This window comes from Phoca vitulina, unplaced genomic scaffold (assembly GCF_004348235.1).
Source record: "Phoca vitulina isolate PV1807 unplaced genomic scaffold, GSC_HSeal_1.0 scaffold36, whole genome shotgun sequence".
In the NCBI taxonomy this organism is placed as follows: Eukaryota; Metazoa; Chordata; class Mammalia; order Carnivora; family Phocidae; genus Phoca; species Phoca vitulina.
Window position 1 is genome coordinate 4,216,280 of NW_022589739.1, and position 26,829 is coordinate 4,243,108.

The following is a 26,829-nucleotide window of genomic DNA, read 5'->3' on the forward strand; positions in this document are numbered from 1 at the left end:
ATGCACCTAACCCTAGCACAGCGCTTAGTAAATGTTGGTTGCATGAATGTAAAAGAGACACTGTCTTACACCTTTGCCAAGTCTATTACTGAGGTATCGGAAGGAGAACCTTTATTCTTTTTTTTAATGTACAGAATAAGAGAGCCTGGCCCTAAAGACTCAGGGGAAGAACACAGTCCACCAAAAGACTTACTGCCTATACTTGAAGAAAGTTCTGGAAAACATCTGCATCTTGTTCTAAAGGAAACAAAAGGATGCGCTGCTGTTATTTCATAGTCAACTGCAAGATACTGGGGTGAGGCAGAGCAGAGTCAAGGTTGGGATGGCCTAGAAGGCGCTTTGAGTCTCAGGTTCGGGCTGCGGATGGAGGCAGGCTAGGACAGGCGGCAGGAGTGGGCCCAAGGAGGGCTGAGACTCAGAGGAGAAAAGGGATCCATGCCTTCTTCGAGAATGAGGGCAAGGTTGAGAGACAATGGGAAGAAGATCGAGGGGCGTTTATCCAGAGCCGGCGGGCCAGGCCTGTGAGGCCCCCAGCACCTCTGCAAGCAGGAGCAGGGCTGTGGCTCTCCCCCCGCAGGGGGCAGGCGGGCTGTGGACAAAAGGGGAAAATGATGGGCACATGAAAAGGGAGGGCAGGGCCTCTGGAGCCAGACAACCCGGGTTCAAATCCCAGTTCTGCCACCTACGGGGTGTGTGTCCTGGGCCAGTTCCCTGACCTCTGGGAGCTGCAGTTTCTCACCTGTAAGAGGAGGAGGATGCCTCCTCACAGACTGAATGAGCTCCGTATCTGAAAAACACTTAGAATGCTCGTCAGGTTAACTGTGCTTATTGAGATGGATGACCTCGCGCTGGTGAGAAAAGGAGGGGTAGAAGGCTGTGGAAAGGTAAGCTCTAATGTCAAAGAAAGCAAACTCAGAAGAGAAATTTTGAAATGAAGGAGCTCAGAAATGCTAAGAGCAGACAGAGGATGTGGGCTTGGTGGTGGAGTGCTAGCAGTGGACATAAAGGAGCTTAACGTTGAGGAGATCCAGGACAGTGGGCTCTGGGGACCGTGAGGGAGCCCGTGAGGGGGGCTGGGGAAAGGCTGGAGAGAGGGTCCTGGGGCTGGGGTGGGGAGGGGGGCCACAGAACAGCCCAGAGGCCAGCATTTTGAGCAGGAAGCACTGAGGACTCATGACAGTTGGAAAGCTGAGCGTTATTTCAAGAGTCCAACCCCTTCATTTTACTTGAATGAAACCAAAATACAGAGAAATAGCTCCTCCTACAGAAAGCTGGGAATAGGATCACGAGAAACTGAAGTCAATGGGTGATAATAACAAAACTTTGAAGCTGCCCAGGAAGGTGAGATGGAGAAAGCACAGGACAGTGCTTTCCCTACAGAGATGGACACCACAGCCGACAGCTACTGCCCAGGGCTGGGCTGCCCGGGGACTCTGGGGTGAAATAGCGACACCCCAGAAGTGTTGGGGGACAGGGAGGTCAATGTCCCCCTTACGACCCACCTACCATAGGTCTTGCTGACAGGTACAGAGGCCCCAGATGGTTACCACGGGCCCAAGGCCCTAAAGCAACCCATCCAAGGCAATTTCCTGAGCACCCATATATGCCAAGTCGTTTGTACCGGGAAAGAGTTGAGAATTTGAGTAAATTTCCACCACAGATTGCATGTGGCAGTCAAATTTCAATCGAGGACAATGTTGTAATAATGAAGACACTGTTAGTGTGTGGGTCCACAATCATTCATTACTCTTTCAACAAATATTTGCTGAGGGCATCCAAGTGCCAGGCACCGTTCTCCACAACAGGACCGCGGTGAAGACACAAAGGTCCTTGTCCTCATCTGGTATACATTCTGGTGAGGAAGGAAAGCAAAGGAGCCAAATAAGTAAACGACGCTGGGAGGTAGTGAGTGCTGGGGAGAGAGGTCAGAGTCGCGGCAGGAGGAGCTCTGGAGATGGAGGTGGTCAGGATCTGAGGAGGTGAGGTGTGGAGGGAGGAGCACTCCAGGCCAGGAAGAGCTGGCACAAAGGAGGACAGGGAGCTGAGGGGGTGTCAGAGGACCAGCCCTGGACCAGGGTGGGCACAGACCACATGGTGCCTGGCAGGCCCCTGTAAGGGCCTTGGCTTTGACTCTGAGAGGAATGGGGGGTGACAGGCTCCCAGCTGGGGCTCAGCCTGGCTGCAGGTTGAGAAGAGATTGTGGGGAGGGGGACCTGTGTGTGCAGGTGCATGTGGGGGCAGTGGGGCAGCGTGTGTGTGCAAAAGCACGTGTTGAGTGTGCACACCTGCCTGCGTGTGAGCTTGCACGTGCATGTGAGAGAGCGTGTGTGCGTGTGCATGTGTGAGAGGACCTGCACATATATGCATGTGAGTTGCTGTCAATTCCTGGCAGATTCTGGAGGAACAGCTAACCAGACTTCCTGATTTTTTCTGGCACGAGGGGCAACAGCCAGTCCATCAACTGCACAAAGGCCCCCAGCCATGGGGGCCACTGGGGGTAGACGTCCAACCTGAGCTCCACTCGCCAGGCTGCATGCCCTGTGGGATAGCTGGAGGAAGAGGGCCCTCTTGCTGTCCACCTAGCAGCCAGGAGCCGTTGGTCAGGGAGCTGCTAAGTGAGAGGCACACAAGACGTCTAAGTTACAGCACAGACTGCAGGGCTGAGCACTGTGTCCCCGCTGCCCACCCATCTGGGGCGGAGACTACCTCCCAGCTACTGAGTGTCAGTCATGCTGAGGATGGTGCTAGCTCATGACCTTTCGGGAAAGGCATTATCATCAACATCGTGTGTAAGACGGCACCGAGGCTCAGAGAGGTATAGCCACTTGTCTGAGATCACACAGCCAGGAGGGGGAACAGGGACCCAACCCCGATGTGCCCAACTCGAGAGCTGGGCCCCCACACATGCTTTGGTGTCTTCAGGAACGCCGCAGAGAAAAGCAAAAGCTCTGTGCCAAGTAGGAGAAGCAGGGCGGGGCCGGCGTGTGCCCCTCCCAACTCCCTCCTACAAGCCGGGATGTCAAAACGTGTAGCAAGGACAGAATCGACCGGAGTGCTGGGGGAATGGCCGTGTGCCTAACAGATGGTCCTTTCTGTTTCAACTCGCAACTGGAAACCTTTCTGAAATGCGCTTGCCCGTCCTGGCGAGCACAGTTTGAGGAAGACAATTTAATCTTGCGATGAAGCTCAAGGCCTTCCTCCAGTGCCCCAGATCTCAGATGTTGTTCTGAGCGTTTCCTGACCCCAGGAATGACCCTGCAAGTTCCTCTTTTAGCTCAAACGGAATCAACTTGTTTTCTTTCATTCCTACGTGAGGAATAAAACAATTATTTCAGTGATTTCAGTTTCATTTTTCTGAGCTTTGGTTACAGCAAGGGAGTGGTAATTGTCCAAGGATCTGAAAAAGCATGAGTTCTTGAGGTGCTTTTTTTGAGAAAATATTCAGTGCAAGGATCACAAGAAAAGTAATAATGCAAAAGCTGTGGCAGCAGAAACCACACACTGGGCTTGGATTTTGTGCCAGTCAGTGTTGTTTCATGTAGTTTTCAAAGAAGTAACTCATTCTCAGAGACTTAAATAAATTGCCTGAAATTCTGAGCTCATGAGTGAGAAAGCCAGGATTCACACCCAGGTCAGTGTGACTCGAAAGCTCTGTGACGGGGAAGGACTATTATCCTTTCTTAATTAAACAAAACAAAAATAAAACCTCCTATGAACCAATAAAAAGACAAACACCCTAGTGGAAAACTAAAGAATAGAAGAGGTAATTCACAAAATTCACACAATTAATTCGTGCAGGCAGAGGCCATAAAACAACATGGTAAAGGGCAGGGAGGCTGGCTGGTTCTCCTTTCTCTAAAAATCTGCACATGGATGTTAAAAAAAAAAAAACGTATGTGCAGGTGGGAGTGGTGAAAAAAAAAAAAAACAGAAACGGCAAAGATGAAGAAAGATGATGAAAACCATGTTTCAGACTCTTTAAGATTACATATTTTCTAAAAGGGACAGGGGAAACACCAAAATACCTTATTTCTCTGACAAAGGATGCTATTAAAAATTCTGACTTCCATTACATATTCTTATGTAAAAGGACATTTTAAGAGAAATGAAACCACTTTTTTAAATTCAATTTTTATTTTTTATTAAAGTTTTTTTTCCCCCAGGGGCTAGTTTAAAGACTCATAAAGTTCTACAAGGCTACTGGAAAAATATCTGTCCCCAGGTTCTCCTGCCCGTTCCCCCACCCATTTCCAGAGGCAACCAGTTACGGAAAGCACCTCCACATCTCTGAACAACAGCTTATGGTACCACTCAGTGATGTTCCAGTCTCAACCAGGATCTACCCACTTCTCACCACGGGAGAGGAAAAGGCACCTCTCTTCCATTATATCTGTCATTATAGGCGCACATAGGAACCTACCCTCCCATTCAGCCAACAAAGTTACATAATTATTTGGGGTAGATGAATATTCGGCTTTTATATTTACTATGATCACATAAATCCTAGGCTCAGAGGAGCCATGTTGGATATTCTGACCCCATTCCTTTGTTGCATACCTCTCTGGTTTCCTTTAGTGTTACTTGTCCTTTCTAAAATTAAAAAAAATATGTATGTATATATATTTAACCCATTTGTCTAAGTTTGTCTCAGTCTCCCTTTGTCTCCCTATATTTGTCTAAGTCCCCCTTCAACTTGTTCAAAGAACCCGTTTCTTTTCATTTCAGGTTCATTCTAAGGTTTCTCCAGCTAATTTATAAGCTAATACATACACGTGCATGTGCGCGTGCACACACCCTCTCTCATACTTTCAAAGATTCAATACAAATATTTTTAACATTCTTTTCACCCTCTTGAAATCTGTAAATAATATAACCTACCAGCACTTATAATTTCAAAAACAATCAACACAATACCCTAACTAAAATACAAAGAAGAAAGGAAAGTTCGTTAAAATAAGATACTACATCCAGAGTCAATATGCAAATGTTGGGTACAGCTACTCTAGAAGACATGATGAAAGATGTAATGAGGTCCTATTTATAATGAACAGGTAAACTTCAGATGCTTGGTAGTTGTGTTCCTGGAAAATTCAGTATATATTAAAAACATGCAAAAATTATGTGTGTTTATGCTTAAAGTGGAGTCAGATTCCAGGCTCAGATACTTGTAAACAGAGTTCCACCTACATGAATGCCCACTGAACTTTAGGAGGTTGTGTAGGAAGTTGGACAATCTTTTGTTCTCCATGGGTTGCATCTAGCAAATCTGCTTCTCCCCAGACAGCCCTGTCCCGCATTACCGGGACAGCCAAATCGCCCTACACATTCCCAAGATGTCCTATAGGGGGCGCTACGTACCTATTCAGAACCAGTAGCTGGTTCAACTCTATCTTTTCTACAAAGAGAAGGGGCAAAGAGAGGTTAAGATATTTACCCAAAGCCATATAGGAAACCAATAGCAGTCAGGACTAGGTAAGGAGAAGGGGCAGACAGGGGAGGAGAAAGGAAATTATTCTAATATTCATATTTATTAATTGGAGACATTGTGCTAGGTGCCTTTTGTTAGGCTCCCATGGTATCTCGTCTAATCCTCCTAACCTCAGGGGTTAGGTCTATTACCATCCCCAATTTTCAGATACAGACACCACATTTCAGGGAGGTTAGGTCCTTGCTCAGGGCCCCATTTTTAGTAACAACAGAATTCGATTTTGTCCAGTCCTTTTTCTATTACTTTAAGCTGCTCTCCCTCCAGGTGTCTGGGCCCACACCTTGGGGACCAGGTCCCTCACTTTGCTACTTCAATCTTTAGGAAATTGTAACTGGAGTGCAGGCTGTCTGAAAAGCAATGAGCAAAAAGAAAGATCGTTCAATCCCAGCTTCTCGGCCCTTCGGGTTCCGCCAGTGTGTGGCCTGGACCCAGCGGTTCCTGAGCACAGGAAGCAGACTCTTGATGAAGTCATAGACTCCTGCGGGAGCCCGGCCTGACCTGCCAGGGGTCAGGCCAGGACAACCAGTGTGACCGCAGGGACTTTTCCTGCCCCGGAAGGCCCATGCCTCCACAGTCCGTTTCACACTCCACAAGGTGGCAGGCAGCCATGGGGCTGGAGCCCACACCGCAAATGCAGGAAAGGCCAGACAGTGAGCGAGGGCTTGGTCACCAAACTGTGAGGTGTCAGGTGTAGGGAACGCTCCAGAACAGTCACTACAGCTTCATGGCATGTCTGCCCCTGCTTAATTACCCTCCAGATCATCCCTCTGAGAAGATAGTGTTATTTCCACCTTCCAGAAGAGGAAACCAAGACCACAAGTGGCCGGCAGCTTGTTACACAGCTGGTCAGGGGCAGCGCCAGCCCTCCAGCCCAGGCCAGACCGGCCCTGACCCCCTCCCTCTCTCCTGCACATTTAAAAACCCCTCCTGACTTATGCATTTCAGAAAAATGTGTATTTGGCACCTACCATCCAGCTTTGGCGGGCAGGTGGGCATCATGTCCCTCCGCCCCATAACTGCCGGGGCTGTCCTGTGGGACTGAACACTGGATCAGGTGCTTGAAGAGGGGGTCCTGTCTGATAGTCCTTAGGCACCTTTCTCCCTCTGCTTTCTGGCCACAAAACCGTGACTAAGCACTTTGAACAAGGAACCCATTGCATCAGACTTCATGTTCAGGAAAAGCAAATGTACACAGCCCCTATTTGTCACCCTGATCCGAATGCACCCCATGGGGCCTGGCAGAGCTCGGATGAACCCATTTGTTGATGACAGTGCACAGGCCTCTGCCTGGTTGTCCGCTGTGTGCACACAATCTCTGAGGAGGTTTCACAGAAAAGGGTCCGACTGGGGCTCCGGTCAAATGATTTCTTGCAAAAAAGTCAAAGTAGGGCCAGCCCCAGTCTCGTGTGCCACGAGCTCACTGTGAGCGCTCGGGGTGCGAGACAGAATAGCCCCTCAGCCAGGAGCGCAAGCGCCAGACCGCATGGGTCCCCACCTCTGCCCTGCTGCTTACTGGTGCGGCTCTGGACAGGATCGGACCTCTATTCCTCAGTTTCCCCATGAGTAAAATGAGGATATTGACAGTAGGCACCTCACAGAGTGGTTGTAGGCAGTAATAGAGACATTCATGTAAGAGCTTAGAACCGTGCCTGACCCAAGGTGAGCACTCAGGGTTGCCTATGGCTGAAATGAATACTGACTGTCCTGTCACAGAAAGAACAGCTGAGAGCCCTGCAGAACATACACCCTGCAAGGGAGATAAAGGGGGGGAGGGGAGTGAGGGGAAGGGGTCCATGAGCACTACTTCCAAACTTCAAAAGTGGAACCATGCCACACCCGCGGGCCTTTGTTCCATATTGCTACAAAGGGCTGACCTAGGTCAATGGGGAAACAGAGCCAAGAGGCAGCTTTGGATTAGAATAAAGAAGGATTTTCGAACAGGCAGACATGTCCACAAAGGGGGAGCAGGATGCCTGGTGTGCGGGTTCCTGAGGGGGTCAGGGGCCTGCCTTCCTGTCCTGAACAGTACACATGCAGTTTTCCTGCCCAGGAGAGTGGCCAGGGGCAGTGACCCCTGACGCCCCTTCCCACAGGACCATTCTATCACTCCGATAACGAGCAAGTAAGTGCTGATAGCCAGGGTGTGGCCCATCAGCCTGAAGGAAGGAGGAGGGACTTCGGACTGTCTTCGTGCACACAACCTTCAGGACTTTCACTTCATTGTCTCAGAACACCATGGAGTGGAGAGGCTTGGTGGCCATGACCAGCAATGGCTCCATGAAACTCAACAGTGTTTCCTGAACACCTGCTGGGTGCCTAGCAAAGTGATTCCCGGAAAGGGTGAGATGACAGAGCTGTGGCAACAAACTATCAACATTTTCTTACTTTGGAGAATTTAAAGACAGCATCAATTACTAAAGCCACTGTTATTTGGGGCACACAGTACGAAGTCATCAGATTGGCCAGCTCCACAGGCAGCTTCCCAGCCATCTCTCTGGCAAGGTTTCAATGTTCTTTACCACCGAAACTTTTACTGACACAAGCCCTTGGCCTGGGTGTCCTTGGTCTCCTGGGCTGAGCTGCACACAGGAGGAGATGCTGGGACACGGGGAGACGGCCAGGAGCAGGCAACTAGAGGGAGGAAGGGGCTAATCTGCTCCCTGAAAACTGATTCGGGAAGTATCCTCCATCATGAATGTTACCACCTTTATAAACTACAAAAATGGAAAAATTTTAAAAAGTAGAAAACATTTTGTCATTGAAAAATTATCAGACTGTATAAAAACTACGACACAAATGCAAGAAAAAATACAAGATTCTGAGACTCAAGCTCATGAGCTCCTTCTCAGGTATTTCCTGTACAACTGCTAACTGCTCATTCACAGGTGCCCGGCTCCGAGGGCTCAAACGCAGATCAGCAGCTGGAGGTATCAAAAGATTAAGGAAAAACAATTCATGGAGATGACACCAGAGACATCCTATGTACTGACTTCCAACTCTTTGCACCTCCTGGAAAGGCCTGCAAATATTTTTTTTTTTTTTAAGATTTTATTTATTTATTTGAGAGAGAGAGAGTGAGAGAGAGCATGAGAGGGGAGAGGGTCAGAGGGAGAAGCAGACTCTCCACTGAGCGGGGAGCCCATTGTGGGACTCGATCCCGGGACTCCAGGATCATGACCTGAGCTGAAGGCAGTTGCTTAACCAACTGAGCCACCCAGGTGCCCGCCTGCAAATATTTTTGAGAACCGCTGTCTGGAGCGGTTAGGAACTTATAGGGCAGGAAGACAGAGAACATCTCCTTTCAGAGAGAAGGTTCTCAATACTCCACAGGCCCCAGCCTGAGTAACTCAGGCCCCCAATTCGCTGGATCTGCCGGGAAGGCCTTCATTGCTCTCTCCCCACCACGAACCTCCTCTGCCTAGTGGGTTCCTGTCCCAGCCCGTGGCTTTCCTTCACCCTCTGGTTGGCTGGCTGTCTGCAGCTAACCCCCACTGCTGCTTCCTCCCTGTAAGCTCTCCTCCCCACTTGCCCCTCTCCATGCTGACTGCTACAGCCTTAATTTAGGCCCCGGGCACCCCCCTCCGGGCCTACTCACATCCTCTAAAACCACTGGCTTCCAGCACTGCCAAGAGGTGACTTCGGGCGCCTGGGTGGCTCAGTTGGTTAAGCGACTGCCTTCGGCTCAGGTCATGATCCTGGAGTCCCTGGATCGAGTCCCGCATCGGGCTCCCTGCTCGGCAGGGAGTCTGCTTCTCCCTCTGACCCTCCCCCCTCTCATGTGCTTGCTCTCTCTCATTCTCTCTCTCTCAAATAAATAAATTAAAAAAAAAAAAATCTTTAAAAAAAAAAAAAAAAAAAGAGGTGACTTTTCCAGAAGCTTCCACAGTCCATCCTTCCTCATAAAGGTTTCTCTCACTCCCTCTGCCTCCTCCCAGCCACAAAAAGAGACCTAACCCCCAAGAGTGCCGCACTCTGGCCAGGCACCGTGCAGGGCCATTAGCCCAGGGCAAGGCAGAGACAGGGTGCAGCTCCCGGGCCAGCTCTAGCCCGTGGATACTGGCTGCCTGGAGAGCTGTACAAAGGATTCTGAGTGTCGGAAAGAAGCCACCATGAGCAGTAACTGGGAGCCCGAGGACTGGGAATGGCCGTGCCCACGCCACCCGCATGCCATCCCAGTCTGGGCCAGAGCACTCTGCAGCACTCAGACCCATCTGTCCCTGGCCCGTGCTCCAGGCTTGCACTCCCTTTGGTATTCCCATGAGATCTCCTCAATGATCCACTTTCAGGGCTCCTCCCAGACCACCATATCCACCTTCCCTGGCACTGCCATGCCGCCATACTCTTCCTCCCCCAATACTCAGCAAACGCGCTGTACCTTCTTCCTTTAGAAACTTTACAGCATCCATAAAGCTTTTCCAAATGGGCCAGAGAGCGGCTGATTTGACCTCTGCCTTAGTGTCCAAAGACACAGATTCCCAGGACCCCCTCTCACCATCTCCCCCACTCGTCTGGCCGGCTGTTGTACTCACACAACCCTGTCTACTTAAGCAGATGGTGACTATTGGACTGTCTTGATGTCTGTCTGAGACTGTGAACCCTGCAGGATAGAAATCTGATCTGTCTAGTTCACTGGCTCCGAGCTTGGCACAGGAGGGCTCTGTTAGGGGAGAGCCTAGGGACCACAGCCCCAGCCCCGCTCTGCCCTGACCCGCTGTGGGGCCCCGGGAAAGCCACTCTCCTCTCTGGGCCTCAGCTTCCCCACCTAGACTAGGATGTACTTGAGCTAGGGGCCCCTGAAGTCTTGTCCAGCTCTCAGACACTATGAGAACGCAGGCCACAAAGCACTGGATTCGTGTCTTTCATGCTTGTGTGGGTAATAATCACTCAGCAAGATATCACAGGACAGCTCCTTTGAGCGGCGCAGATCCGCCATTGCGGGTATCGAGGACCTCTCTCGGGTATTCAGTGCTATGGGATGTGTGCTTGTATGGCTAAGCATAATGGACAAGGAGGAGTGATTTTATCTCCCTTTGAGAACATAAGTACACTCTTCTATATTTATACATTCCATCTCTTAATTTAGACAGTGTAGAACTTTTTCTGATCAGCACTCACTTGCCAATAATTTCGCTCTACATCTAAATGAAGAATAGGAGTCATATAAGTTCACAGATTGAATGGATGGCTGATTTACAAAGCCCTTAAAATGTGGCTGCAGGCCGACGCTGGCAACCCCATAATTAGATATGGCATGCTCTGTGATGATGTATTTTTTACTGTTTTTTAATAACTCAGTTCTCCTTCTGGGATGAGGGGAAAAATGGAATTTGTTAAAAATAAATCGAGATTTAGTGGCTTTTCAGCCTTCTGCTGCTTGTTGCTCACAATATTCTATAAATAAAAGAAGCCCTGCCCTATAGTGCACTGTAAACACCCACAGACACTCAGAGCCAAATTCTTCCAATTATGACCCTGTACCAGTTGCCAAGCTACTGCAAGGACCCACTTGAAAGGCCGCCATCTAGGCCACCTCCTGATTAAGCCGCCCGGCAGCAAGGAGGAAGGCCTGCTGCTCTGGCACCGTATCTAGTCTGAAATAATTGTTCCATTTTCTTGAAATTAAGCCCTTTCCTTGTGATCGAATTACAGTTCAGAGGTAAATGAAAAACTAACCACCTGTCCATCCGTCCATCTGCCTGGGTCATGTGTACGTAGGCGATCCTGGGCCGTCACATGCTGGGCTCAAGTCAGGCGGCAGAAGGGCCTTCACGACAGTGTCTCTTAACTGCACCAACTGCACCGAGCAAATCAAGGTCAAATTAAAGTAGGTCAGCTGGGAACATGACAGGTGAGTCACAGGCAGCCCGCCCTTCTGCTCGGCACCTTTCCTCACTAATCAGTTTGGGTCCCTCTTGTTCAGTGCAGCAGACTGAGCCGGTCACTTAAAAACCCATATTCTACCCTGGGAGGGATGATACTGGGTGTCAGGCTGACGCTCTGTGGTTCAAATGCCAATGCACGAGCTGGGGCGGCCCCGGCTGGCCGGCTTCTGTGGCCCCAACCAGCCCTTAAAACACTGCAGGCAGAGAATCCGGAGATTGCAGAGTGCCACAGTCTCACTGAGAGAGAAATTACTTCCAGTTCCTTAGAAACCAGAATGCTCAAAGCAGCACTGGAGCAAAATGGGCTCCGGCTAGAAACTCATCACCCTCCCTCCTCCCTTCAGTGTCAGCTCCACTAGGTGAGCGCTCCTCTTGGAGCAAAAGGCCCTGTGCCACAGCTCCAGCCCCAGAAGCTCACGCTCTGAATGTGGAGCCAATGGGTAAAGAAAGGCCGCCCCCAAAGAGAACGGATATGTGCTCTGTGGTCAGATTTTCCAAATTCAAAACTGGGACCTATACTTTAAGGGAGAGAGCTGTTCAAAGCTGGAAAGCCTGGGACTTGGAGGTCACAAAGCATGGAGCCTCGTCAGAGAGGTCTCCTCTGGCTGTCCAGTCTCAAGTGGCCCTTCCTGGGGCACCTGGGTGGCTCAGTCAGTTAAGCGTCCGACTTGACTTCGGCTCAGGTCACGATCTCAGGGTTGTGAGATTGAGCCCTCACGGTGCGGGGGCGGGGGGAGGGGTCCTGCGCTCAGCGGGGAATCTGCCGAAGATTCTCTCTCTCTGTCTCTCCCCACACTCCAAAATAAATCAATCTTTAAAAAATAAAAATAAATAAAAATAAAGTGGCCCTTCCTGTGACTCACCCACCACCTGTGGGTTCTCGTTTCTTAATTTCTGAAATGGTCTCATTTCTTTGCATCTCCTCGGATTAGAATGTGAGCATCATGAGAGCAGAGACCCCCTCTGTCTTGTTCTCGAATATTTCCAGAGCAACTAGAATGGTGACTGGTTCACAGGTGCTCAACAAATATTCACTGAGGAAACGAAACGAATCCACGCCAAACCTCCGGAAGAGCATTCTATGGACCAATCTCCCTCGGTGCTCACGGCAGTGTGATGAGGTGAAATCATTACCTCTTCTGTAACAATGAGAAAATCAAGGCTCAGAGAGGGTGTGTGTTTTTCCCAGGGCTGCACATCTAATGAGTTCATGGAGCTGGAATTCCAAGCCAGGCGCGAAAAGTTCTAATCCTGGCTTTGAAGTGAGCATCTGTTGCTTTTATAATTTAGAAAAAGCAAAGGGGAAAAACTTTAGAGGAAAAACTATGTATCAGAAAAAGCTTTACATCAAATGATCTAATATATGACAGATTCGGTTCCTGTGTCCCCAGACCTCAGCGCCCCCGCTGTCTGCAGAGGGCATCAGCACCACAGACGCACAGCCAGGGTGGAGGAAGGGTTCCTGAGCCCCCATTATGGAAGGTTCCTTCCTTCCCTTCTGTGGAGCTCGGGAGGCCAGGCAGGCAGGGGAGACGCCATTGGCAGGGACACCCGTGACTCCTATTGCTGTGAGAATCAGCAGGCTTACTCCATAATTTGCTGGAAAGTTTCCAAGGAGAGAGAGGCCTGTGAGCAAGTTAGAAGACTATAAAGTGGGCTTGGCATGTGCCTTCCCCCATACCCACACCTTGAAAACTGGAATAAAAAAAAAAAAAAAGAAAGGAAGCACACTTTTTAAGATTGAAATTTCAAAAATCTTAAAATTGAAAAGTAGAGATTTACATTTACCTGAATTTGGAACACTGAACCCTGCTGAAACTAAGCATATGCACCTTTATAAGCTGTGTATCACAGTACAATTCCTATTAGTCTGATACTGGGGGCCAAAACGCCTCCCCAGGCTGTCTGCTAGATGCAGGCTAGGGCTTGAATTAAGTCAGCAGGTCAGTCTCATCAAAACGGCCAGCCAATTCTAGTGTGTAGATACACTTCTCAAATACGGGAAAGAAATGAAAATGGCAAATGGTATCGATAAAACAGGTTTTTCCAAATGCTACCAGGATGGCCTAGCAACGTGTGAATACAAACACCCTACAGACACTGGAAGCCCTTCGTGATTGTGAATGAGTGGGGGTAAGATGACAGACAAGCCCATAAGCTAACCTTCTGATTCTGAATTTCTGAGCTAGAATTTCTGGGGGGGCTTCAGAGCAAATGTCTCATGAACAATGTTGGTCTTGTGAGACTCTGTCATGCGCATTTTTTGGAGGGAGGCTCCATAAATGTCACTAGATTCACAAAATGATCTGTGACCCCGAAAGGCAGGGACACCCACCAGCCCTTTCTGCTGCCACTCCTGTTTTCCTTGGATAATCCTGTGGCATAAACAACGACATGGGGAGCCCCCCTGGCTTGCAGAGTAGACAAGATGACATGGACAATCAGGGAAAATTGTCCAAGCTCTTGCCCGAACAGCCTGGCCACTGGGACTGCTCAGGTCAATGACTGAAATGAGGTCACTGGCCAGAAGGCACTGAGGAACTTCTGAGCTCCAGCTTGAGCCCAGTGCCCAGGCAGAACCAGAAAAGACCAAGAGAGCAACCTCAGGGACAGAAAGTCTTAGGCAGCATGAACTTGGGAGCAACAGCCTGGGACAGGAGACGGAACAAGGGCTTGGCAGCCAGGCAGGGCTAGGTTCAATCCCGACCCCACCCACGTACTAGTCATGTAGCCTTGAGACGTGAGCCTTGAGGGATGATGACGATGACGGTGAAGATGACGACAATGGCGAGGACCACGACAATGAGACAATAATATCTACGATGAGCTATTACTTACTGGCAGCACAAAGTCTAGAGTATAGCAGACAAACGCTTCTATGCTTATGAGATAACACATGTTGTTTACTTTTCACAGTGACACATGACCCCTCTCTCGATTCTGTCTTCTAGATGTGGAAAAAGAAGGTTAAAAAGATTCAGTAGCATGCCCAAGGTCCACAGTTAGTGGGGATTCAAACCTGGGTCTGTCGGGACTCTAAGCCCCTGCTCTTAACTCCACTGCACTGCCAAGTCTCAGTTTCCTCATCTGTAAAAAGATTAATAATACTCACCCTGGCAGGGTGGGAAGGGTGAGACAGAATGCATGTGAAGTGTTTAACACAGTACCTGGCACTCAGGAGCTTGACGGCATAGCTATTAATGTAATGTAATGGCATCTGGACCTTTGGGAGAGAGAAGGACGGTGGGAGGTGGGCATCTGGCAGTACACATGGTGCATTTCACTGCACGGGGCTCGACAAACAGGATTAGGAACTTTGGACCAAGGCTTCAGAGCCTGGGCTGGCATATTCTCAGTGAGGAACAGAGAGGGGACACCTCAGCAGGATGGCTAGGAATGTATTTACTCAGAGATGAAAGGCTTTTCATTGCGAGTTGGAGAGGACTGGGGACTTCTGGAAGAAGGAATAATTCAAGCTCCAAAAGAAAGTTTTCAAGAGGCTGCAGTACCAAACAGCATGGCTCTTCCTGGGCTACGAATATATGCCCACCGACAACCTGACTCTCTAACACCCCAGGGAGAGGAGTCCCCGTGTGTGTTTGTGGTAAGGGAGATGCCGAACCCCCACGTTACTGGTAAACCCTGTCCGGGACATGGGTGGAGCAGAGGCGTTCTCAAAGAGAAGAGAATTTGTCAGAGCAAGTCTCCTTGGGAGTTAAATATGAGGAAAAGTACTCGTTGCAAGAAGGAACCAAAGACCTAGTGGGGTTATAGTGTATAAGAGCAAAGGGCACGTCTGCAGGAAGAAGAATCGGTCTCACTGATACCGCCATCTTGACTACACTCTGACCGAACGTCTGAACAGGGGACTCTGTAGAGCAGCAGAGTCGCTCCTCAGAGAGCCAACGGCACCGCAGAGAACGTGCCTCCCAGAGCTGACATTTGCTTGAGGAGAAAAAACTCCACAGAGGATTGCTAGCCTCTTCCCAGACCAGCTTACCTCCTGTATTTCTGATAGAGGAATTGCTGTACCAAGTTACCCCAACAGGAACCAAAGATCCTCAAAGGCCTTCACACCCTGTCATCGGTCCCCTCTCCGCCATGCCCACAGCCCTACCCAGGACTCAGCATCAATTTCCTGGACCATTTTAACTGCCTCTAACTAGTTCTGCTGCCTCCTCCTACAGTCCAGCCCCCACACTGCCACCAGCTGGCTTTCTAAAATAAAAGTGCTGACCACGTCACTCACCTCCTGAAAGATGTCTACTAGATTTGCACTGCCTACAGAATAAACGCCAGAGTCTTCACTTGCATTAATTCATTCATTTTTTTTTTTTTCCCCTCACCAATCTAATGTGTGATGATCACCTCCTGGGTGCCAGGCTCTGTTTTATGTCCTGGAGATGGAGTGGTGAATGAGACAGGTAAGACAAGCACCCAGCCTCAGGGACTTACATTCTAGTAGGGTAAGACAAACAGTAAGGGAGACAAATAAATCTATCATATAAAGGCAGGTAGTGATGAGTGCTAATGAAGAGAAATAAAGCAAGGTAAGCGGGCCGAGTGATGGGGCCAGGGGTGGAGTAGGACAGTGCATTTTTAGTCCTTGAACACAGTGACCGTAAGTCCATTCCTCTCTGTCCCCCCCCACCCTCATTTGAACAGAGACCAAAATGGAATGAAGGTCAGCCAGGCAGGGATGTTGGGGAAGACTGATTCAGGCCGAGAACAGTAAATGCAAAGGCCCTGAGGCAAGAAAGAGGAACAGCAAGAAAGACACAGCAGCTGGGATGGAGTGAGCAGAGCAAAGAGTGCTAAGTGATGAGACCAGAGAAGCAGGATGGGCTGGCAGGCCATGGCAAGGAGTTCGGCTTCTATTCCAAGGATGCTAGGAAGCCATTGGAGAGTTTTGGCAGGGACATGACACAATCTGATTTACTTTTTCAAAGGTCACTCTGCCTGATTCTGTGGAAGACTGATAGCAGTGGGGCCAGAACAGAAACAGGGAGACTAGCTGCGAGATGGGCGACATCTGGATGAGGGTAGGGAGATGTGGTGGCTTTCAAGATACACTCTGATGGAACAGCTATCAACAACCCAAGCAGTGAGGTGCCAGGGAAGGAGCAGGATCCAAGACGACGCCTGCATGTTGGGCCTGTGTAACCAGGGAAATGGGCCTGCCATGTAAGATGGGGAAGATGGGGGAGGAGTCATATCTTTGCCTTTTTTTTTTCTTTTTAAGAAAAAATATCAAGACCTGTGTTGAGTTATGTTGGGTCTGGGATGCCCATGAAACATCAAAGTGTGGATGCTGGAGTGGGCAGCGGGTATGTGGGTTGGGGCTCGGGAGAAAGGTCTGAGCTCATCACCGCACGGATGACCACCAGGTCCTCCACCTCTTGGCCCCAGCTCCAGACCCGCCCCCAGGCGTCACCTCGTCTAGGCTCTGGCCTCCGCTCTGTGGCTCCCCCTGCCTGGAATGCTCTGTCTGCACTTCTCTAGGGTAGACTCCTACTCGTCTCTTAAGACTTGCTCAAAAGGCACCTCTTGTCTAAAGGCCCTCCTGACTGCCCTCAGCCCTCCCTTCTCCTGCGGTGCCCCGGCGCATGCCCCGATGGCCTTGGGTCACCCCTATTTGCACCTTTCCTCCTTGTGAGCTCCTTGAGGGCAGTGACCGTGAGACTATTCCTCTCTGCAATCCCCTCCTAACATAAGGCCTGCGCGTGGCAAACTGCTAAACGAACACAGTTCTCCTCTCTGTAACGAGGCACACAAGAAAGTACACGCGTGCGCAGTGACGCACACCGCGGCCGCGGTCTGCGAGGGAAACGGGGAACAGCCAGGTGTTGCCCCTGCGGCAGTAGCCCAGCTCCATGGGGTAGAATGGTGCCTGCCCTCCAGGAGTTTCCTAACAATACAAAAGAGCTTCAAGAGATCTAAGGGCTGAGTATCTCGGGGTGTTGCGAGGTGTCACGAACACCACCGCACCGGAGAAACGTGTCTTGGGTCTCACTGCAGAAACACCCAGCGAGTCCAAACCCAAAGCACTCAGGCGTCAGACACAGAGGGAAGGAAACCGCCCTCGTTCACATGGCCTCCTGTTCTCGCGAGAGTGAGCCTGGAAGCAGGTCCTCCTGGCGCTCTTTTACAGATATAAACCACGAGTATCAGAGCGGTTAGGTGATCTGCCCAAGGTCACAGGGCTGGGAAGTACCGGAGCCAGGATTCAGTCACGTCTTCCCGAAACCACTGCCTATGTTCCTTCCAGCACATTCCACAGCCTCCCCCTATCACACCAGCTCGGAGAGCAGCCAGGAGCCTTAGGGACCCAGGAAGCCCCAGAGCGTGCGGAGGAAATGGAACTCTGGAGAGGGGTGTGATGTGCCCGCTGTTATTGGGGAGTCACCAGTGGCACGGAAGCTGGAATCCAAGCCCCCGAACCCCGGGCCGGGCTCTGGGAGCACTGCACCTGCACTCTGCCAGATATTTCTTACAGGGCAGAGATAAAGCCAAACACAAAGCTTTAACAGTCTAACCTATCTGCTTACATGTACCCTAGAAATAAGAGCAAGGGGAATGGGAAACTGTCTTTTGTGTCAATGATGACTGCTATGTGATTCTGGGACCCCCACTAATAAATGGGACACTAAGTGAGGAGCTCTGTCACTGCCCCAGGAGGGTTACAAGACCAGATGCGTGGGTAGCAGTTCTCTCGTTCCTTGGGACAAATGTTCGCTGCCCACCTACTGTGTGCCAGGCACTGAACAAAGCAGTGGAGGCCAGGGGAAAGAAGCCCGCAGTGGAACCGTGGCTCTCCGACTTGTGTAAGAATCAGCATATCAGCCTCTCTAAGCCTCCATTTCTTTATCTGTAAAGAGTCCCTGTTTCCCAAAGTTGTTCTGGCTGCTAAACGGGATGACACATGCCCCTGGTATACGGGAGTGACGCGGCGAGCATCAAATGGCTGGTAGTTGGTTCACTGCTGAGAAAGCAAAAGAGCTTACTCATACTGTAGGAAAAAAGGGGATGGAAAGAAGGGAGCTATACCAGCGCTCTTGTAAAAACTTTGCAGAGTAAAGGAGCATCAGTCCTCTGAGGATTTACCAAAGCATAAAGGAATTCTTTGAGAAATTTTGAGTGGCTGAGTATCTTAGGGCTGGGAGGGGAGAAGGTGAGGAGGCAGAGGAGAGGAAAAAGGAAAAGAGAGAGGATGAGTGAATATATCAGTGTATTGGTAAGAGTCAATGAAGTTAACATATATTGTAACTTGATGGCTAATGAACAGAGTTGGCTGTTCATTATCTATCGCCTTATCATCTCCATCAAACTCCTATTCAATCTTCAATACCCTACTTGTTTGATGACTTCTTCCCCCTCACCCCAGGTTAATTAATCTCTGCTCTGTTAATTGATTCTTACCAACAGACACATCACATCGTGTCTGCGTATTGGGTTCCCCTACCTAATAGTGAGTTCCTGAGAGTACACATCGTGTATGAGTCATCTTGGTGGCCCTCCTCTGGCCCCAGGATCCCCAGCCAGCAGCCTGCAGTTTGGAGCATCCCCAGAGGAGAACCTTCTCTCTATTGCAGGAAAAAGAGCCAGGACTGACATTTATAAGTATCCATTCTGTGCTGAACATAGGCACCTTTTAAATCTTAATTCATGTATTCCTCAAAATGCCCCATGAGAGAATTATTATCCCTATTTTGTAGAAGGGGACACTGAGGCTCAGGGAGGTGAGGTCAACAGCCAAAGTTTCATACTGCTAGTAAAAGTGATGAGTCAAGGATTTGATCCCAGGTCTATCAGACTCCAGATCCCTGCTTTCACTAGACCAGCCCCCCTGCATGGGTCTAACGAAGTTGAGGGCATCCTGGAAGGATGAATGGTCTGGGCATCAAATCTCCCCACAGGCTCATCAGTAAGGTGAGTGCTAAGGAGCTTTGGCCAACACACGGTAATCTGGTAGCAAAAGCCAAACACCAGGTCAGAGAGGCAGAGAGGATGCCTCTGGAGAAGACAGAATTCAAAATTTTCGCAGGCAGTTAGCACGTGGTAAGTCGACCACCTCCCCAGACCCATCCTGTCTGAGAAGGAGATACATTCTGGGTCAGCGGTTCTCAGCCACGTGTGATCAGCTAAGTCCCCTGGTCGAGAATTCACAGATCTTTCCCAATTGCTGGGGAAACATTCAAGAACATGATCATGAGTGTCAGCACTGCTAGGAGAAAGCTGTGGGCATAAGTGACCACAGAAGTCTGGGAATGTCCCTTCCTTTTCCTTTCTCCACCTCCAGCTCAGTAAAGGAAACTTCCATGATGTACTGTAGGCAAAAAGCTACATCTCAGCCTCGCAGGGGTTTGACTCCACCACACTTGGAGTCAGAAGACCTGTGTTCAAGGCACTGTTCCTTACCAGCCATGCCACACTTCGTACGGCAGATCTTCTTTGGGCCTGAGTGTCCCCAGGTATAAAGAGGGGGAAGAGGGGAATGCTGGCTTCACAGAGAGGTTGTAGGGAGGGACACTATGAGATAATACATGTAGGAAGAATCTGTCCATGTAAAAGGGTGTTCAGATGTAAAGAAGGGGTGCTGGGAACCTCAGGTACCTCACTACCTCACCTGCAGCCCGTGTAAATGCTGACCCAGCCTCTGTACTGAGGGCTCTGGGGTAAACCCAAGCAGCCCTGGGAGAGCCCTGGAAAAGGAAGCTGTGATTTGGCTGTTACTCTTCCAGAGGCTACCTGGCACAACTACGATCCTTAAATACATTTTTTTTTTTAAGATTATTTATTTATTTATTTGAGAGAGAGAGAGAGAGAGAGAGCACAAGCAGGGGGGAGGAGCAGAGGGAGAGGGAGAAGCAGACTCCCCACTGAGCAGGGAGCCCGACACGGGGTTCGATCCCAGGACCCGGAAATCATGACCCAAGCCGAAGGCGGATGCTTAACCAACTGAGCCATCCAGGTCCCCCTTAAGTATTTAATAATTAAATTGGCTACAACGGTTGAGGAGCATTTTTGTCATCGTGTAAGACGATAACCATCACCAAAATCAAAACATGAAACTCATTTAATTAAACCTATAGACTAAGACAAATGTGTCATTTAGACGGCACATGTGTGACTTTTTTGAAGTTTACTTTTCTTCTATGTGCTCAAGCAAAAAAAGCTAGATTATTAACGCCATAATTGGATACTCTTGGGAGGAGCATGAATTGGTCCAGGCTTTTGGAAGGGCAATTAGGCAATACTGATTCAAATTTTAAATGCAAGCTATTTAAGCCAGAAGTCCCACTTCTTGGTATCTACACCACAGAAAATCTCACGCAGAAGTTCACAAGTGGGCACGGCCACGGCTGCAGCAGCAGTTGGTGCAATGGCCAAAGATCGGAACCTGGGTGTCTGCTAGTACGGGAATGATGCAATAAACCTGAAATGTATCCACACCATGGGGTACAGCTGTCAAAAATAATATGGCACATTTCCCTGTACATATCAACTTGAAAAGATGACCACAATAATTGGGAGGTGGCCACTGAAAGTCACAGAACCGTACGAAGAGAGAAATTCCATTTTTACAAAACAGAAGTAAAAATGCAGGGGCGCCTGGGTGGCTCAGTTGGTTAAGCGACTGCCTTCGGCTCAGGTCATGATCCCAGGGTCCTGGGATCGAGCCCGGCATCGGGCTCCCTGCTCGGCAGGAAGCCTGCTTCTCCCTCTCCCACTCCCCCTGCTTGTGTTCCCTCTCTCGCTGTCTCTCTCTGTCAATTAAATAAATAAAAAAAATTAAAAAAAAAAAAAGAAGTAAAAATGCGTATATTGGGGATAAGGGCAAACGAGGGAGGGGGAGCACCGAGCAAATAAAGTCCAGGACTATACCCAACAAAGTCTCAGAAGTACCTATTTTTGGAGAAAGTCGGGGGTGGGGAAGTCATGAAGACTTTCTTCCTTCATGTGAATGCACTTCAGTGTTGTCTGCATTTGTTACAAGTGTATACTCTTTCCTGATGACAGAAACAAAAACTAGATCTAAAAGGTCATAGAATAATAATGATTTTTAAAATTTCAGTGTTTGCAAGGAATCCCCTAAAGTAACCACCTCCTCTCCCGTCTCTGCGTGCAGCCACCGGTCCCCTGTGCACTCCTGGGCTTGCCCAAGAAAGGACCAAAGGTGGGGATGGCCTCCAGGACTGAGAATCTCAAACCCCTCCCCTATTTCAATAGGAATTCTGCCAAATTACAACTATGTCAATAAGACGGCTAATAAAAAGGATTAAGTGTCTTGTTCAAATTTACAACATCATAAATTACGGAACTAAAGTTCACTTGTTTTCAACCTCTCTTAAATAGGGGCAATCAAAATTTATATCCTGCATTATCCAATATTTTATGTTGACTTATTAGGTCAGGCTGAAGAGTTCTTAAAAACTGCTAATGAGGAAATCCCACGGGGAGGAGAGAAGGTGACTCTCCTAAATCCAAAAGGGCCTCAATGAAGCTTGGGTTCTCATAAAAATGTCAACTTACGGGGTGAAATAACCTTCCTATCTATGGGCATAGTTGCTCATGAAAATAACTCTAAATTGTTGCAGTGTCTAAGAGGTGTGGGTTCCGTTCAGCAGAGACTGCCAGCTCAGTGATCTGCAGGCTGGGTAAAGATGCAGGGTGGGGCCAACTGGAGAGACCAGCGCCTGGAGGAGGGACCACCACTCTCTTTTGAGCATTGCCATGAAGAAAGATGGACCCCATGCTGTCAGACCTGCAGGTTTTCATGCAGAGCTAGAAATCCAGATTTCTAGACAACACCTACCAAGTTTCAATTGCCGCTAACTGTAAAGTTTTAAAATAGCGTGAACACTGAACCAAATACACCTGCAGGTCAGATATGGCCCATGAGTCGAGTTTCCAACCTCTGCCCGAAAGTATCTACATTTTTTTAATGGGTAATTTTCGTTCAATTTTATTTTCAGAAGGATGGGAGGAGGCAGGGAAATAATATAGAATGAGAGTCAAGCAGTTGATACTAGGAATATATTTCTAACGTACTTGAGAAAACAAGGGTAGTTGTCCATACCAAATTGTGAAGACATTGTTTAAAATTACTTGGCTATCCTAGGCATAAAAACACTTGAGAGTGAGAATTTCCCAGGTCCAGAGCAAATTTCCACAATTTGCTGTCAGTGAATCTCTAAGAACTTAGCCTACTACTATGCGTTAGCTGTTTATCCTAAGACATTTCAAATAACAACAGCAAGCACAGAAAGGTTCCTGGCGCCAGGTGCGACTTAGGCGTTTGGCACCCAGGAGCACCAGTGTGGGTCACACAGCAAGATTCCAGGGAAGGCCTAACAAATCTCCCTCCAAAATGAAAAGCCAAAACAACCAAGAATTTAGCCTTAACATCATCAAACTGTGCTCATTTTTTCCAAAGCCCAGACAACAAGATATATTTGTGCTAATAACAATATCTGCACGTAATTCACAATTCACGAAGTGCCTTTCCTAGACCTTATCTCACTCCTCAGGGCCTTTAACTGCATTTTAGACTTTGTATCTTGTCTAAAGTCGTCTCACAGTTGTTATTAACGATACGACTTTTAAAGAACAACAATAACAGATCCTTGGCATTTTCGACATGCCGGGGCTCAGCACATTGTCATCTCACCCGCACAAGAACCTCATCGAGATGATTACTATTATCACCATCTCATTTTACAGGTGAGGAAACTGAGGCCTACAGAACTTGGGTGGGTCGTCCGAGTCACGTCACTCGCAGGCACAGAGTCTGACATTCCAGGGCCAGGGCGTGAGACCAGCATGCGAGTCCCCTTTAAAGGTGGAGTCTGGGCTTTCAGCCAACCTCAGTTTGCTGCGGGCAAATGTACCCAAGGCGTGGCCAGCGTCCTCCTGCGGCTCCTCCCCCATGCCCACTTTCCCCATTTGGTCAGAAGCCATTTATTTTATTTTTATTTTTCCCACTCAAAGCCAGGGTGAGTCACTCGGAGCTCAGCCAGCCTGGCCACAGAGGGCCCTTGAGGCCCGGTGAGGTGCCCCCCGGGGAACGGCCTGCCTGCCTCCAGCCTCAGCAGGGTAGCCCAGCCTGCTGGGGTCTAGATGGGGCTTTCGCGGCACTGCTCTCTGAAGGGGGTCTGGGAAGCGGGTGCTGACAGTCACAACAGCCCTGTGAAGGGGTCACTGAGGTACCAAAGGGGGGGGGGAGGGGAGGTGCCTGCAGCTTGGGAGAGGAGAAAATATTTATTTAGCCCGTGGCTATGAAATATCTATTATTCAAGGTCCCCGCATCAGAGCCCTGAGAGAGGGAGACACAGTCTCTAACATGCCCCAGGATAAATTATGCAAGTAAAAACAGGGAGCGAGAGGTACACACACCCCTTCGCCCACATACGCTCACCGACACAGGCTGCATCAGCAGCTGCTCTTAAGGTAGTGACTTCTGTCCTCCCTTACCTGCTTCCGCAGACCCCTCAGCCCTGACTCTACACGGTGCCGCCCTGCCACAGACACCACGCCCCGGCTGGCCCCCAGGGGCTCCGGAAGGACGGGGAGGGCAGGCACATGGGTCATGATGGCCCTCAGGGGTCACAGCCATCCCCAGAGTGTGTGCAGGGCCCGAGGAGCAGAGGAAGGTGCTGGCTCCATCCTTGGGGGAGAATGGGCTCCACTTCCTTAGGAAGCTGCAGAAAAGGACACAGGTTGCAGAAAGAGGACAAAGGGAGTGGGCCTGAGGGTCTGAGAGGAAGGGCCTCTGCTGAGGTACAGATGCTTCCTCAGCACCGCGGCTCGGAAGGGGAAACGGGAGGACAGAGGCTAACACGTGCGGGGCCCCCCAGGAAGCCCAGACGCCCGTGGTGCAGGGGGCACAGAGAAAGAGCGGGCGGTCAGGCAGGCCATGTGTGGAGCACCTACCTAGCAGGCAGGTCCCTGCAGTCCTGGGCTCACCCGGCTGCCCGGGGCAGGGCGGGGAGAGGGGGGCAGGGCAAACATGCGCTTATCTACAACCACACAAATAAACAGAGACCGGCCCCTGTGGCGAGCGCCGCGAACGAGCGGGAGGGCGGGCTGCGCGCACGCGTGGCAGAGGGACGGTGGCACAGGAAGAACGGGTCAGAGCGCAGCCTGGTGCTCCACAACCCAGGCACCTGCGGCAAACCCGTGCTCGCCGGTCCTGCGTTACCTGGGCCTCCGTCCCCTAAAGGGGGTCTGTGGGGTACTAACGATGACACTTAGCACAGCCGACACCCACCAAGGCCCTCGTACCAAGTGCCTGCCCAGCAAGCACTGTCCCAGCACATGCCCCCTGGCTAGCAATCAATAGGCCGTATATAATGATAATGGTAACAGTGACGACAGGACCAGGTCTCTTATCTGGGAGGTCGGGGGAGGCTTCCTAGGAGGAGGCAAATCGGAGAGAATGGGCGCGGACGAGGCAAACCAGAAGGAAAATGCCTCCATGCAGCGGGAGAGGCTGCTGGAAAGTCCCCGAAAGGGAAAGCAGCATTCTACGTCTTACCGGGAGAGGACAGCAGCTCCAAGTGCCTGCTGGAGCACCCTGGTCAGCAGGGCACCTCTGCGGTAAGAATGGCTCCTTCCTCTAGGAAGCCCTCCCAGATTACTGTGAGCCCCCACGCAAAGGCTGCATTCTCGGTACAATTTCCCAGTTTCCTGTGGCAGAACTAGGAAACGGAGAAGGTGCAACAAGCATCGAGCTGACGGCCCCACAGGGAAGCAGGAGCACATAGACTGGCGGCTGGCCAGGTGCACGGTGCCAGCTCCTATGGGGGGTACAGACACTGCCCTGGCATCTCGGGTCGGAGCCCCTTCCTGTTTGCCACTCCTCAGTGCTCACCCAGGACTGGACAAGGTTCCAAATGCAGATAAAGAAGCCCTGGGGGCATCTCCACAAAGGACCACTAGCTGTCCTGCTCTCCCAGCCAGAAAAGCATTCTCAGCGGGACGATGGGGGAGGGAAGCTGTCAGCGGTGAGCAAGAATCATTATTTTGGCTAATTTAGGAAGTGTGGGACTCACCCAGGATGAAGCTGGGTAGACCTCATTCCTGAGCATTCCTTGACGGATTATTTTTCATTCTGAATTGCTATTACTATTCCATCAACAACAGGAATTTTTTTTAAAGTGCGGGGCAAAGACTCTAGAGAAGTGACATTCCTCAGGCCTCAGTTTGCCGGGAGACCCACAGTGGGTAGCGCCCAACCCAAACCCCCAGCAATGCATCTTGCACTCAAAGCTGAGGGGAGGGGTGGCCCTGCCGAACGCAATGGCCAACGAACCTCCCATTCCAAATACATTTGATCACATTATGGATCTGTTGTCTGGCTGCACAGACTCTGCTATCCCTCCTCCTTCAACAAACACTTCCTGAGCCAGGTGTACTGTGCTGGCTCTGAGAACCCAGAGATAGTGTGTATGCGTGCACACGTGCGCTTGTGTGTGTGTGTGCACGCATGCACACGCATGTGTCATCCCCACCCTTAAGGAGCGCAGTTTACTGAGCATGACAAGTAGTAAATCAACAGTTATGCTGATAAGTGCTTTGGGAGAGAGAAAGGCAGGGTGTTCTGGGAGCCGGCAGGAAGGTCATGTCCAGGTCACAGAGAGGAGCAGCGTGGGAAGGAAGGTGTCCGGAAGATTGGAAACCTGTCCTGAGCTGCTGAAATGGGGAGCAGGGGGCGGGTCATTCCCAGGAGGGTCCAGCGGGGATGGCTGGCGGAGGCTGGGCTGAGGTTAGAAATCCGGGGTAGGGCATGAGGAATGTGGCCCAAGGCCCGATCATGAAAGACCGCAGGCCCGCCGAAGGGGCTTCGGTCTTTTTTAATTTTTTTTATTTTTTTAAAAGATTTTATTTATTTATTTGAGAGAGAGCACATGAGAGTGGGGAGGGTCAGAGGGAGAAGCAGACTCCCTGCCGAGCAGGGAGCCCGATGCGGGACTCGATCCAGGCACTCCAGGATCATGACCTGAGCCGAAGGCAGTCACTTAACCAACTGAGCCACCCAGGCGCCCCAGGGGCTTCGGTCTTATCCCACAAGCAATGAGGAGCCCTCGGAGAGTCTGCAGCAGGAGCGAGCCATGATCAGATGAGTGAGTTATAAACATCATGCTGATAAGGAGTGTGGGGGTGGACTGAGGAAGGACAAAAATGGACACAGGAAGACCAATTAGGAGGCTGTTGAAAGGAATCCAAAGGATGAGTCCTAAGTGAAGGAGCAGGGAAGGAGGAGAAGCGAGTGGACAAATCAGAAGATGTCCTCTTCAGGAGGACGCAGTAACCAACAGAACAGGACAGTTGGGGGAAAGGACAAAGCTAGGGGTGGCTCGTGCAGGAGACACAACTTGGGGCTGCAGTCGCGGGCAAGGCAGGCAGCACGGGGAGACAGGCGCACTCGCGGCAAGGGCAGGGGTGAGCGCCAGGTGC

General features: G+C 50.2%; 1 protein-coding gene across 10 annotated transcripts in view; it reads right to left on the reverse strand.

Moving 5' to 3' along the window:
• Positions 1-26,829, reverse strand: part of ARNTL (aryl hydrocarbon receptor nuclear translocator like) — a 99,689-nt gene that overhangs the window by 39,674 nt on the left and 33,186 nt on the right. Inside the window, exons 3-4 of one of the 10 annotated variants that reach the window (XM_032427287.1) lie at positions 12,234-12,509; positions 11,165-11,282 (exon numbers count right to left, since the gene is read on the reverse strand). The exons of the other annotated variants lie outside the window; for them this stretch is intronic. The gene's annotated coding sequence lies outside the window, so the exon portion shown is untranslated. The remainder of the gene's footprint in view (positions 1-11,164; positions 11,283-12,233; positions 12,510-26,829) is intronic. 10 annotated transcript variants of the gene reach the window in all.